Raw genomic sequence first — 15,544 nt, 5'->3', positions numbered from 1 at the left:
TTTTTTTAATCGTAGTTTTATTTCACTTGATATGTTGGATGTCTGTTATTTACTTGTTTGTTGTTTGATATGTGGAAGAAGATTTACATTGAACTTTTGTTATATGTACATTGTTTTCATTATATAGACTGCTTGAGAATAGTGCACTCCTGGGTGATTTTGAACATGCTACAATGAAATATGAAAATATCGTCCTTGGAAACACCAGCTAGAGGTTTTATGGACTCTCTGACCAGCTATTCTCATATCATGACAAAATTCAGCAGTGTTGAGTAAAATTACTAGAAGGCAATAAGACTTTGGTTATTATGCTTATCGGTCATTTCTCTTTTCTTTTTCTCTCTTCTTTTGTTTGCAAGTTAAATTCCCAGTTTCAGGAACAATTTATTAAAATCAGGTATTTAGCCATTCATAATCACTTCAATAGAAATGTTTGTTGGATAAGCATCTAGCAATATGACTGAATTTGACATTGAGAAAATAATCTGCATGTATGTTACTGAATATTTGAGTTGGCAAATATCCCTTGATTAGATACATTGTAAAAAGCATGCATCCACAATTATTGCTGTTACTGTTCCATTTCTGTGTCATATGCTTGCTACTTGTAACTTTTTATATAAAGGTACATAAAAAAATGTATAATAATTTCTTACCTTGAGTTTAATGGCAATGTTTTCTTTTACCAAATTTACAAATCTCATGTAATTTGAGAGATTAAGCTCAAAATGTAGCTTCCAGGAACTCAAAACCCAGATATATCAAAGAATCAGCTCTCATCCCCCACTTATTGAAAAGCAAAATACATTAATTTCTTAAGATTTAAATGAATTCCTAATACATATAGTTGATCATCTAATTGCAATTAAAAGGTTTGTGATAACCTTTGTGTTCAGCTCTGTGCTCTTAATTTATTTCCATGGCAATTACTAGGCAGTTTCCTTCAGTGTAGCAGAACAGTAGATTTTCATTAGTTTTACAAATGATATGGCTGGGCTCCAATTTTAGAGGTAGAGATTTAAACCACTTCCTTTAGTACGGTTAAATTATATTCGTAATTCAAGATACAAACATTAGTAACCAACACCAAAATCAAACCTGAGAGATTTAAGTTATTAAGGAACCGAGTTATTAAGGAATTAAGGCTGAAAAGCTACAGAAAAGCTGAAAATCTTCTCATTTAAGAACTCAATAATCATGTATGAAATCATAGTTTCATCACCTATATAAAGTGTAATATTTCAAATTCTCTTTCAAAGAAAATCCCAGTTCCTTCTTAAACTTATTGTGTCATCATGGTTGTTAGGTTTTTCAGTATACAATTTTTTTCTAGTTTTATTGAAAAAATGGGAAGAATTCCAAGGATACTCCCAAAGTATAAATAGACGAGATAAAACAAAACCTGAAAGACTGACATAAAAAATAAGGAGTTCTATATCAGCTATTTAAATATACAGTACATAAGTTATGTAACTACAAATACAGGAAATCTGTTTTCTACAAAATAATTTCTACAAATGTGATTTAGGAATGACATGAGAACAAGAAGGTTGTCAGGTATTTTGCCTCCTTTTCTGTATACTATGTTTGCAAAGTATTTTATATAATTTTATTGTAGCTTGATTAATTTGTTTGCTATTACATATTGGCTGCAAAAAACAGTCTTCCATCCTCCTCGGTCATCAAGTGTCTTTGAGTCATCTCTCAGCTATATGGATTTTTAGCATGCAGTAATAGTTCATTTCTAGATCAGTATCACTTTCCAAGTTCATATACTTTGTCACTATTTTTTTCCGTAATCATTCAAAGTCTTGTCTCATGATCCTGTCTCATGGTCCCTTCTTAAGTATATTATGTTAAGATATTTGCCATTTCCATGCTTAAAATGGATGCATCCGTGCTTCCATTATAAAATCAAGGAACAATGAAAGACTTGCTGAAATAAATGCTTATACATGCACACACATTTATGTATGTAAATATTTCCTATTGGAGATAGTGCATAAATAAATATATAAGGAGAAATCTTAACATGTGAATTTAGCTTTGAATGAATTATATTGGTCACCTAGAAAAATGCTGAAGCCTTGGCTTTCAAAGTTGCTAATATATAAGTGCCTAAATCCCATTGAAACATAATGTTGGTCTAGTCTCTCCTAGACAGGCACACAATGAAATCCACTTTATGGCATTTTCAGAAAAGTGTTGACTGAGAAAACTTAACCGGAGAAGACAAGGGTGTTAGTATTTATGTTGCATGCACCTCCTTGCTTTCGTAAAAGTTCTATATCATCAGGGAAAAAGAGTGAAAAATGAAACCCTGTATAAATAAAGCAGGTCATACAATGTGAGAATAGTAAAGCTTACTTGATGTTGGAAACTCCTTTAGAAATGTCATCTAATAGCTAGATATACCCTTCAAGACACAATTATAACTGAAAGATTATGTGTATACTGGAGGAATAGGGTCAAATTCTAAAATTGTCTATTAAAAAATAAATAATGATAAATTCAAACCATATTAAAGTATTATAATTGAACTGTTTAATTTTAAGTAATTATATTCTGTATTTACTCAGTGGAAATAATAGCCTAGTCCACTGTACTGCAAACAGTAAAGAAGACTTTTGCTTGGTATCACACAATTGTAGGATATCTTAACGTCATCTATAAAACTCAAAATATTAAAATAAAAGGGGTTGATGCTGAAAGTAAACAATTTGCCTTCCCTATGAGTATTTTTCAATTATTATGAAGCCACTTTTTAAAAAACAGGATGCAGTTCAAGCAAGCTAGTTCAAACAGACAAGCTAGTTCAAGTAACTTCAAGTTCACACAAGTTCATTTATCTGTAAAGAGAATATTCAAAACTGGAATTTGACCACACACTATAAGTTAAATTGATCTTATTCTATTACATCTTTTCCATTTTATGGGAAGAAGATTCGGCTTGTTAAATTAACACAGCTACATGTAGTCTGAATAGCATTTTAGTAAATTACCGTGTATTAGCTGAGCTGGTAGTGTTAGTTTCATGCATTTTACCTCATGTTTGTCTTAAGCTAAAACTAAGAAAGGTAGTTACTGACCGTTTTGGTTTGACTGGTGCAATGTGTGTGATGTATAGCCATGTTGACAATGTGTTTATTTCTGATATATTTTTAAAGATGAGGTTTTGCTATCACAGTGCATTGCCATATTGTTCGCAGTTTTGATTTCTTTTAGTCTTTCTCCCATGGGTGTACTGTTATGTATATTCTTTTTTTTTTTTCTGGATGATAGTGTGAACAACCACTCCCAACCATTTTTCTCTGTTCCACGAAATATGTTCTTTCAGTTTGTGATGTCTTCTCTGCAGCACCATTTACAAATCTCAGGAAGTCCATTTTGTAAACTATCCCAGTGTAAAACCTTTTCCATCTTGAAGGAAAGAAAACACTCTAAGAAATGTTAGTACCATATCCTTCTCTTTCTCTTTATTTTTATGCTGGCAATAGTCTCTTGAATCTAAAAATGATGTAACCAATGGGAGATGTCTTAAAAAAAAAAAAAAAGAAAAGAAATAGAGAAAGGTATGAAGAAGAATTAGAAGAATTAATTACAATAACAAGAATAAAGTATTAGAATAATTAGAAAAAGAGTAGGAAGAATTGTTGCTTATACACATTCACAGATGTACAGACACATTCAGGACAGATAAATGCCTTAGTCACCGAATAAAAATGTACTGTCCATGTTAAAATCCAAAAGATAGCTGTAATACCTGGGCTTTATAGAACATTATGCTACGAACAAGAAATTGGCCTTTTTGTGTTTTCTTCTCTTCTACTTTATGTGCAATCTCCCTGCTATCACAAAGACATTCCAGCTGAGGGAGCACAGCTGAAGAGCTAAGTAACACGAAGGACAAAACCTGCACCATTCAAAACTCTTCCTAACACAGAAACCTGTATCTGATCAGGAAGTCTCTTATCTCCTCATTCTTGACTCAACGTTTGATGTGAAATCCTGGACTTCTGTCTCCATTGCTCATCATTACCTCAGCATCATCTCTCTTTACTCTTTGATGATGATATTACATCTTTATCACTGCTGCCTTTCATTTCTGTCCACAGTGGGTTTAGTTTTGTTCCCTTCTCTCCTCCAAATTCATTGAAAATGCTGAAATCCTATCAATTCACTGACCTTGTGTTACCCTTGCATCCACGTGGCTCTTTCCCGTCTATCACTTCAGAGCTGTATTAACCTTATGTTGCCTATAAACATTAAGATTAAAACATATGGTCACAACATATCTTAATTAGCTTTAATTTATGCAACACAACAAAAGCTATAAAGATGTATTGAGATGGACTGGAGTACAGGCTTACTAGGGATTTTTGATTTGTATTTTAATGACTGTGCACCAGTGTTCTCTGGACCACCTACCTCTGTATTGTCATGCCTGCTCCTGCTATAGTCATACCCCAATGTGCCATAAACAGAAACTCGCCTCCACTCCTTTTCTTCTCCTAGTGATACCTGAATCATTGTCAAACTAAGTCTTGCTTCAGGCACTCCTGTGTTTTATCCTATGCTGTATTTGTATTAGCATGTTCCTCCATAAAACATAAATTGCTGTTGTAGCCTCCTTTACATGACTATTTAAACACGTTGAGCTCCATAGTCTAGCAAACACCTGCCAATGATGTGGCAGAGCTATCATCAGAAAGGTAAGAGAATCAGCTACCAGGAGAAGCAGGAGTTGCTGCTTCCCTCCATTTTCTTTCCCAGGAAACGGAATTGTGCTGATATGGAATCTCCCAACAAAGTCACTATAGGAAAAAAAGGGAAGCTGCCATGACCTTCAAGCAACAAATTGTAACTATGAGAGACGATCTAAAGAGCCCATGATAAAAAATGGAAGGAACAAGATTGCTCAGATTTCATTCCAAAGTAACAGGCCTGACCAACACCGTGCAGCAGCATTGCATCTCTTCATTCTCAGATAAGGGAAGGCTCGACTTCAATCCTTCTTCATTCCATGAAGCATGATACCACAACTGTGAGTACTGATTCTATTCAGGATTCTGGAAGGATTTAATATCTGCTTGCATAGATGTAGGCAAAGAAGGACTTACTGGCTCTATAGGGGCAGTCTTGTGCTGCCACGTGCGGTGGGCAGCTCTGCAATATCTAATTGATTAGACCTTCTAACTTTGCCATTCTTCAGTTTGTCGTTCTCAACTCCAGTGAGAGGCATAGTAAGCACACTCAGATACGTCTAAAATGGTGGCTTCGTTAGAAAGTGATTAGTTGGCACTTAACTGAATTGGATGTGAAAGATTTGCATGGCAATAGCTGCAGCTATTGAAAAAAAAGAAATAAAAACAACTTAAAAAATGGAGAATTTTGCACAGATCCCAGATACGTGTGTCTGGTTAAGTGAACCATTCAGCTGCACTAACTGTATTAGTAAATGAAATTTCCTTCCATCTTAGGTTTTACTAGTAAAAATGCAGTACCTAATTCATGCTCTGTTCATGACATCCCTCTAAACCCTGCTTTTTTTTGTAGTTCAGTTAAAATTTTAATTTGGAAAAATTGGTGGGCTGAAAGCAAATGTTTTTCACCATTTTTAGTACAGCACAGAATACAATTTACACTGGGGAAGGAGAAATTAATTCCTCATTTTTTGGTTAGTGTTAGGGGAGTTTTCAGCATCAGTGAAAATATAGGTGAGCTATGTTTTCCCTTTGTTTGACAAATCAGTAATTCAAAAGAAACTCAATGCTCTATACTCAGTGGACCCATGCAAGTTACAAAAGGAAGTAAAACAATGAAAGAGAATGCCAGAAATCTAAAGCAAGCAAATTTTCCCAATGATCAATGCAGCAATATCTTTGACAGTTACAAGACTAACAGCTGAACACCTGGTTACTATATAAAGCCAACCCTAACCACCATTTTTGTAGCAAATTTCTTATTATCATAAAATGAGGTTCAGCTGAGAAATATGAATGATTTTATATTTGTATTCCAGTTTAAAATGATAAATGTAGTATTTACAAATTTGTAGCAAAGAGCCCATCTCCTTTATTTTGAGACACATTTTAAATATAACACATTTTGCAGACCAGAAAGAATTTTCTTCATTTTTTTCAGAAGAAAGTCCCTGCATTTTGTTTTTTCCTTGCCAGTTAGAAGAAATTTTTAATTCCTTTAATACTTTTTTCACTCCCACATTCTACTGATTGTTTTGGTGTAGAAAACACCCATGGGGTGGTTTTGTTTGACATTCTGAGCACATCTGGCAGCTCTTTAGCAATGAGATAGTGCATTACAGTGTTGCCTGCAGGAAGCATTTCTTCAACTGTTATATAAGTTGCATTGAAAAGATATAGACCCAGAGACTTATGCTGTCATTTGAGCGTAACTTTAGTGACATCAAGGATTGTGTTAGCTTTTCGTGTTTGGGTGGAAAATCTACACCAATCTAGGCAAATACTGAGCATCATTTAGCTAGTTATAACTTAAATTATTAGAAATAATATGAATATGACATCACCATTTGTTAATATCTCCATCACACTGGTGATTGAAAAAAAAAAGAGTGATATTAATGTCGAAAAAGTTCAGTTCTTGAAAGGGAGAAAAGATAACGTGACATTATTATTATTTTATATGCTAATGTTTTCAGGTCGATGATTCTTCTTACAGTCTGCAAGAATTCTCAGTTTTACTCCTCCTTCCCCTTTTGTAATACAAACTTTGCATAGGTCTGCTGAAGGAGCATCTCTTTTGGAATTCAATGGCTTATCTTTGTGGGGTCTCAAAAGGAAAAAAAGATTGATGTGATAATATATAATGTTTTCTTTAAAAAGGCTATCAGATGTCATTAGAGTCTAGCTGAATCACTTAATGTACTGCTGGAAGAAGATTAGATTCAAGATGCATAAAAATAAAAACATGCAATTACTCTGGAAGCTCTGCATGATTTTAGTTTTCTAAGATGTTATTATGCAACTGGCTTTGATCAAAAGACAGGAATTTCAACAGGCATAAACTTTTTTGGACATCTTAACGGGGACATAAACTTTATACAGCATAAAGTTTTAAACACACATCTGCTTGAAGTAGTTTCAGAAGAGAAAGGGAACACATAGGAACTTCTTTAATGGTATGTGATTATTCTGTCTCTGAATTAGTCAAAAAGACTGCACAGGCTCCATTCTGTGGAATCGGTGCATCATGCTAAATGAAACATTTAAATAGGAGGTATAAAATGCAATCTTTAAGAAGCAATGGAAGTAGATCATAGTAGTGAAAACTTTCAGAAGTATGGTGTGTGTTTCTGAACCTGGATCCTACCCTGAAAAATTGCAAAACTTAACATCACCCTTTGGTTCCCTTACAATAAAGCGTATGGTTTGAAGCTGCTGCATACCAAGGAGTAATACCTAATGAAGTCACTAAGAAACTCCTTTTCTTATTGAGATTCTTGTCTAGTTCCTGAATCAAGATCGTATCATCCAATTTGTGAAGGTGGGCTCAGCCCCTCTGCTGCTGATGACAAGAAATGGGCTGATTATTCAGAGACAATGCTCTTCATGACAGACGTGTTATCATTTTTGAAAATCCCACCTTCAGTTATGATGGTAATAAGAGAGTTTAGTATATGATGGAGAACTTGGTCTGGTTAAGACCTAACAATGTATCTGTGTTGTCTGTATCAGTCTCAGAAATAACAGAGTAGTTAATTTAATTTAAAATAAGTTCTATCCCTCCATTTGAATTTTCTTCAGCATTCTTGAGCCATGTTCATTGATAAACACCTATCTGAAGTATTTCTTGTTGAATGGCATGGCTCAAATGATATTTAGATTGAACATGAAGCTCTGAAGAACTAAATTATTGTACCCTTCACCACTCCCACCACGCCAATATTAATTAATATTTTAAAGCTCCTCAAGCCTCTCAGGGACTGTTATCCAGCTTGGACCTGACTTGTCAGTGATGAATACCAGCTGAGTCAGAAAATAAAAACTTTGCACCTGAATATTGCTAAAATATTTTCTCAGTGTGAAGAACAACCTGAGTCTATAGCCACATGGATCATTCTACTGCTAGAGGAGATAAAACTCTAAAATTCCAGCTAGCCAGGTTTATGGCATACTTGTATTTTCACTATGTGAGAACATGCCTTATTATCCTCAATAGCAAAGTACATAGAAGAGAAAGTGAAAAGCAAAGGAGGCTGTAAAAGGAGAAAAAAAAAAACCATCCAAAACCCCAACAGTGGTAAGTAAATAGGCTATTCTACACTTATGCATAAAATTAATGTACAGTATACCACAGAGTGGAGCCACTTTTGTTCCTTTTGATCAATTTGCAGATCCTCTAATGAGTTTATGGGGTTTGTTTTTATATATGGATCAGGCATTGTCTGCTAACATTTTAGTTATGCTTGCATCATCTAGTTCTAAGAACTATGAATTCTCTACATTCCTAAATACTTTTGAAAGCTGTTAGCCAGACAGTTCCAACAGTTTCCTCTGCATTTTATAGATCATTTAGAAATGGGAACTATGCTATGGAGCTACTGTTTAGTCTAGCAAAACCTTTCATAGCTGTGGCATCTAGCCAGTATTGCAATCATAGTGCATTGTTTGAAGGGGAAAAATGCAATGATGTAATATATGGCCACGTTCAAGGACCCAATCCACAGACGTCTGGAAAAGGACCTTTTAGTGGAAAAGCAGCCCAGAGTTATTTCTGAGGAGCTTGAAGTTGTCCTTTTTTTCTATGCCGATGTCTAAAATAATAACAAGCATTGTGAAGGACAAAGAAAGAACAAAAGCATAAGCCAGATTTTTTTCTTTCATGATAACAGTAATGCTTACCTCTACATCTACTGCTTGAATGATATATTGTTTGGGGAGAATACTGTGCTGATACAGGCTTTTCATCATAACATGTAATGCTGATGCTTATGCAAGCTTCCCCCAAGTCTGTTATTGAAGTTTCATAAAATTCATAAATCCAATAAACACGATAAGAGAATATTACAGCATTTTCCCTTTGCTGTTTTCAACAGGAAATACATTCTAAATTAAAAATGTGCAGGAAGCTCAAATTTGAACAAAAGTCATGAATCCCTCTGCTCTCCCCAGTCATGCATATAGTGGAGTTTAATGCAGACAAATTTGCAGACTAATTTGCAAAAATGTGCATATGCTGACATATGCAATCAATTTTATAATATGGCATTCTTTCCATCACTTAATATGCATATGTATATCTCACAGGTACTTGGATACTCATGAAGATAGGAGCTAATATGTCCCCAGAGAGCAATAATCAATCGTCAGATTGCTGAAAACTGCAAATGTGCCCAAGGTAATATTGCAAGTATTTGGACTGATATTGCACAAAGAAGATGGACAGAGAAATACAAAGGAAGGTTTTCATCCATTTCTGGAACATTTTATGCTTGGCATTACAAAATGTATTTCCATTGCTATGATGATGAACATAAATTAAAAAGATATATCAGTTTGCTTTCTAAGGATGCTGGTAGTGTTTTATTCTGGGGGAAAAAAAGATGTGACTGAAACTTTGTGATACTTAGAAAACAACTGTTCAACCAAATCATGGCTAAAGAAACTCTTCGCTTGCTCTATTTGTGTTTCACTATTGAGTTTTATGTCTTTCAATCACTCATAATAAATGTTAAAACCTGTTAGTCAAAGGTATGTAGTGTCTCAAAGCCAAATGTTGCTTCAAGATCATCGTGGACGGGTTGGACCCTTACTGGGATAAATATAGCAGAAGCCAAAGGGAATGATGGGTACTTGGCATTTTCCCAAGTCAGTGCCACTGCAGGAAAGTAGGGAAGGGAACAGCCTTGTCTGAGAAACTACAAGAGTGTTGGACTCATTAATCCTATTTTACATCAGAAACCAAAGCACTGTAAATAAAGTCCTTCTTCTGAAAAAGTACTTTTGCTGCCATCAAAAAGATTTTGAGTGGTAGAGTCAAGCTATTTGACATTCTTCTGATTTATTAATAGGTGATTGTTCATCTGTATTGGTTTTCATGAAATGGAATTGGTCTTTCCTTTGGAATCCAGGAGGTTGCATGTTTAGTCTCCCACCCAGAAGAAAGTTGCCTTTAACCACTGGGCCAAGTAGTTGGATTCTTAGTGACTCCTCTCCCTTCAGTTTCCCTCTTGTTCTAATGAATGGCTGTCTTTAACATAGAAGAAATAGCTCTTAGGAGAGTAATTTAACAGAAAACTATGCAAGAACAGCTACAGTGTTGCACTTGCAGGTGATTAGTTTTAGAATAATTAACTATTTCCATTAAGTTACTTGAATTCACAGCTTTAGGTAACACTACCTGAAACCTTCCAGTTAAAGAGTGAGACTCAGTACTGCACTTGGCTTTCCATATTTCAGTTCTGCTATTTCAATAGAAATTGGAAGTTTCTGCTTCTGAAGGCTGGAAGAAAATCCCTACAGAAAAGGAGCTGCTCCCCAGTATATGCCTTAGATAGCTGAGTCTCCCTTCCTCCCAGCTCAGTCACTCTCATAGATGACCAAGATCAAAGGAGGTGGCAGCAAACAGAAGCAGCTGGAGGAATAAGAGCATGAGGCAGTGTGGTTAACAGAGGGAAATGGAAGTACTTTCCTGTCCTATTATTACTGCTCTTTCACCAGTAATGACCAGTGACCAGTAAACCGCCCTGCATCCAGTGAAGGAAGTGAAGGCTTCTTTGGGCAGTTCCTTCTTAGACGTCTCAGGTTTTAGTGTAGGACAGGTTTTAGACACTTCAATAGGACAGTAAGCTTTTATTGGAAACATAACTATCCAGCATTGTTATTTCAATGAATTCATAGTCAAAGTTATTTTCCTTGTGAGTACTTATTTCTTTTGGTCCAAGTCAAATCAAACTCAATTACCTTCCTCTGTGACAGATTTCAATAAATCTTTCTTATTTCTTTCTGCTAGAATGGGAAGATGAAGGGAAGAATATAACATATTTTATCTGAAATCCATTTCTAATTCAATTAGAGCTTCATCCTGGCCCCATTGAACTCACTGGGCTTTTTGCCACTGACTTTAATAAGGTTAGAATCAGACTCATAACACTCAGTTTCTGATTTCTTCCAGATAATGAATTAAAATATTAAATATCTTTGGGTGAATGCTTCCTTCTTGTCTACCTGCCCCTTGATATTGTGTTCTTGCTTTTTCTTCAGTCCTTTATTAAGTTTTAATTAAGAGTTCCTTTGTGTGTAGATAAGGGAGGTGTGTTTTATTCTAATACTTTTCAAGATATGCATCAGTGTTGATGTTTTCTAAAGAAAGAAAAAAAATGAATGTAATTTTTTTTCCGGTAGAGGCCTAAATGTATTTTCTGAGGATTAATTGGGAAATGAGATGACAAATAAGGGATATGAGGGCAAATATGCACTCTTTCTCCTATTTTAGTTTCTTTTTAAAAAGAATGCATTTGATTAATAAGAGTATTGGTTGTCATCAAGGCACTTCAGAGAAAATACACTTCCTTTCTATTTCACAGAACGTCCATTGTGAAAACAAGATTAATATTACTGACAGTTTGTTTCATTTCTGAAGCCTCGTTACATTCTTATCAATTCATTCTTCTGTTTAAACCTGTCAGATCACTGCTTATTATTTTACATCACTGACAAATAAAAGTAATGACATTTGATCCAATTTGTAGCTTTCGTTGCTAGAACTGACAATACAGGTGAAAAGAATGTGTTACCAGTGATAAGAACACAAAGGAAGAGATGTGGGCAAAGCAACACCTCTAAAACCATACTTAAATGCTGGTATGTTCTTTTATGAAGATATTTACTTCAGTGATGAAAAGAAGAAGAGAAGGAGAATTATTTGGCTTGATTTTGATTCAGATTTTTTTCTAGTAACCCTGTAATTTTTGGGTGCGGCATATGTACCGGTAATACCACCTGGCTAATTCTTGAATGAACGTATATTGCCCTTCTTTTAGATATGCCTTTGAAAATAATAACTTTGGTCTGAGTGAAGACTTTGCACTGCCCCTATTGACTTAGGCCTGATGTACAAGGTCAAAAAAACACATTAGTTGTCTCTCTGCTGTGCAGACACAGCATATTGGTATAAGCAAGATGATAGTTGAAGACCTTTCTGGGCATCTAAAAATTAATGAAAAAAATCCCAAATTTTTAGTTGGATTTAATAACTGGAGGGGGACAGAAGAGGAGAAAGTAAAATCCCATCCCATCTACTACTTGCCAAGTCAGTTATGTTATTTCTAATGGTGTGTAATTAAGTCTAATAACTTTTTTTATTCTAAAAAAAAATAAATTACACAGTGTAGGATGTCAGATGCATGACAGCAATTCTCACTACTTGTATGAATTAAACTGTCAGCTGCATAGAAGGTTTCTAATGATAAAACTGTCTTGTGAATTCATTATGGCCTTGTTTATCGATTTCTGTGGGTCTCTAAGGAACACTACAGACTGATCTGAAATTTCTGTCTGAGATGTATATAGAAACTGAAAACTTCAGAACTACTGAAAACAATCTATTTAAAATACAAATACCGTTATCAAAGTGTTGAGTTTAGAACTAGCTTAAAGAATGCATAGAATGTATCATTACATTAATGTTTTCCTCTGCTAAGGGTGTTGGAGCACCCTCTTGCACGTTTTAAGTTCTTTGCTGTAGATATAGCAAGGGCAAAAAAGAGTTTTTCTCAATACAGCATTGTGCTGTGAAATCCTCTTCAGCAATGTATTGTATCCTGACTAATACTTTTCCCTTCTATCTCAAAATAAATAGCAGGGGATGTTATCTATGCACTGTACCTCCTGGACAACTTCCAGGGTTTGAATTTTGGCCAGTGTCACTGTGAGACTCTAGGGGCAGGAATTTAGCATTTGTTTAGTTAAATGAAATGGGAGCCATAGATCAAGATGTTATTTATAACCCAATGACCCAGGGTAATTCTAGTAGCTAAGCCATATATGCCTTAAGCAAGCAGTCGTTAAACCTTTCTCAAAGAGCTTTGATGTCTATTGATCTTGCTGATTATAGCCATGTCTTTCATCTGGAAAGCAGTAAATGGAAATCCTTGGACAAATTGAAAATCACATTAAAGCAAATTAACGTCTTTTATTTAAACAAATAGATGTGAAGCTTTATATTGCCTGTATCGGCTTCAACCAACAGCACGTAAAATGCATGAATTCTCTTTTTTCACCTTGACCAGGTGGTGGAAAGCTTTCATTTTCTCCATCAAGTTTAAGAGACTAAAGTTTGAATGAAACAGTACTGACTAGATATCAGTTTAAACAAGAATGAAATATGGAGTATTGAGATATTGAGTAAAACTGAAAACAGGCTTTGTACTTCATTTGTTCAACAAGCATGCAATTAGGTTAGCTTTGGTGTTAGTAAATACTAGATTCTAAGCTGAAGTAATCTGTGTGGCCAGAACTGATTAGATGAAGAAGGAAAATAAATCCAAGTCCCGGACATTTATCTCAAATGAGGTGTTCCTTGAAGTCACTCATGACTATGTGAGTTTTGGATATGATTAAAGTTATGCTCTACAGCAAAGCAGATTTTCTTTTGCCAGAAACCACAAAGATTTGTAAAATTATATGTTTATTTTATAGCAAACAATAATGTGATTATTATTTTTTAATTCAACAAGGAAAAAACAGATCTAAACTACATCATTCTATTATAATATTCAGGTGTTTCTAAGAGAAAGTCTGAGATGATTCATACTATTGATTCAAACCTGAGTTCTTTTCCATATTTTGAGAGAATCCTTGGATGAGCAAGTTTGAACTTTCACATATGCAACGTAAATCTGTTCCTCTGGAAAAGTGTAATATTTTGATGTAGATGTTTAAGATCTGCTTCCTTTAACTCTAAAATTAATTGGTATGATTGTTATAAGCAGTTGCTTAAAGCTAAACCTGAGTGGTCAAACAGTATTGCAGTAATGGCTCTGGTAAAATATCTGAAGTAAAAGTGAAGGTAAACCCACTTCTTCTTCAGCTCAAAACTTAGCTTAAATTAGTCTGTTTCACTAGCTTGTGAGAGGATGGTGACATGCTTGCAAGCATTTAGAGATCAGTGAACGAACTGATCTGTTAATAGGAAATTCTATAGAAATAATGGTAAACTTACATTGATTTTTTTTTTTTAAGAGCTAGAATATAACTTTTCAAAGATCTTTATTATAAAGTACGTGGCAGCCTGGATGATATTTTTTAGTGGAACAAGTAATAATTAATTGCAAAAGAAAATGCTTCAGGTTTTGAACTGTTCTTGTCCATATGAATAAACAAAGTAAAATATAAAGTACTGCTAATGGTAATTTCATAAAATGTGAGTGATGGATAATGCTAGAGATATTGTAGAAGGCTGATCTGTGCAGTGTTTTATCAGAGATACAAATCTTAAAAAATAAAAGTAGAAAATGTCTGTTCAGATTTTTATTTTATATAAAACTGATCATACTACAGATATATTTTTATGCGTAATTTAATAACACTATAGTAATTCTATTTATTTACTATCTGCCTGACAAAGTTTGTACTGACATAATGTTCACATTTCACATCTGCAAGATCTGAGAACTTAAGACTATTACTATTTATGCTAACATCTTTCTACTGCTTTTCACTGTTTATGAACTGATTGTACTTTCTTATGCAAACTGTGAAAACTGTTTAAAAAGAAAGAAAACCACAAATCTGTGCTATAGTCTTTTAACTTGGCCTGTGCAGTCAGACTCCATGCTCATCTCTCCAAAAGCATCAAAGTGTGTCTTTTCATTGATCAAATCAGAGCCTACACTGTGTTTCTGAAATATGCACTGAACAGCATATATTTCTGTGGCTTCACTTGTTCTTGCTGTTTTTTTTCATTAGGATTTTGACTGAACTGGTGGGACTGAATATAACTAGGAACTGAAATGCCCTCAGTTAAGGTTATTTTGTCACTCAAAAAGACCTTGAGTTCACCTTTCAAATTCCAGTGAATGGCAATCTAAGGTGAAATTTTTCAGCTGAAAATGCCAGGACCTTAGCTACTCCAGGCTACTGGAAAGACATCTTATAATTAATCCTGCACTAATGAAGAGATTGGACATAGGGCATGATCCAGAGCCCATTGTAGTCAATGGGAGTCTTTTTCCATTGACTTCAGCGGGGTTTGGATCAGGCCTTTACTTCCTAAAATGAACAAACTCCCAGCAAAATCTGCTGTTAACAAGTGGCATCCTTTCCTGAGATCTTAGAAGATGATGAAGACGCATTCTTTGCTCATGAGTATGTCTACGCGTGGGGCTTACTTCTTATGTTGAACACCCAGTGTAAAGAAAACTCAAAGTTTAAGCGTTGCTGGCCACAATCAGAACTTGCTGGAAAGCAGCAATTTATGATCACCAATTGGTAAATTATGAGAAACGATGCAGATAAATTATATAAAGTATTTTTTAGTTCCCAAGGGAAAGGGGAGCGTTTAA

General features: G+C 34.8%; 1 protein-coding gene across 17 annotated transcripts in view; it reads left to right on the top strand.

The window, feature by feature from the left end:
- The window catches only part of NETO1 (neuropilin and tolloid like 1), an 81,122-nt gene extending 66,177 nt beyond the window's left edge, over window positions 1-14,945 (top strand). For 3 of the 17 annotated variants that reach the window (XR_008448595.1, XR_008448594.1, XR_008448587.1), the window contains exons 11-12: window positions 4,774-5,044; window positions 7,477-14,945. The gene's annotated coding sequence lies outside the window, so the exon portion shown is untranslated. Of the gene's footprint in view, window positions 1-127; window positions 5,045-7,476 lie in introns of all 17 variants that reach the window. The other 14 variants (XR_008448591.1, XR_008448590.1, XR_008448583.1 and 11 more) reach the window with 8 other exon arrangements.
- The last annotated feature ends 599 nt before the right edge of the window (window positions 14,946-15,544 follow it).

This window comes from Cuculus canorus, chromosome 2 (assembly GCF_017976375.1).
Source record: "Cuculus canorus isolate bCucCan1 chromosome 2, bCucCan1.pri, whole genome shotgun sequence".
Taxonomy (NCBI): Eukaryota; Metazoa; Chordata; class Aves; order Cuculiformes; family Cuculidae; genus Cuculus; species Cuculus canorus.
This window is presented reverse-complemented; position numbering and strand designations above follow the sequence as displayed.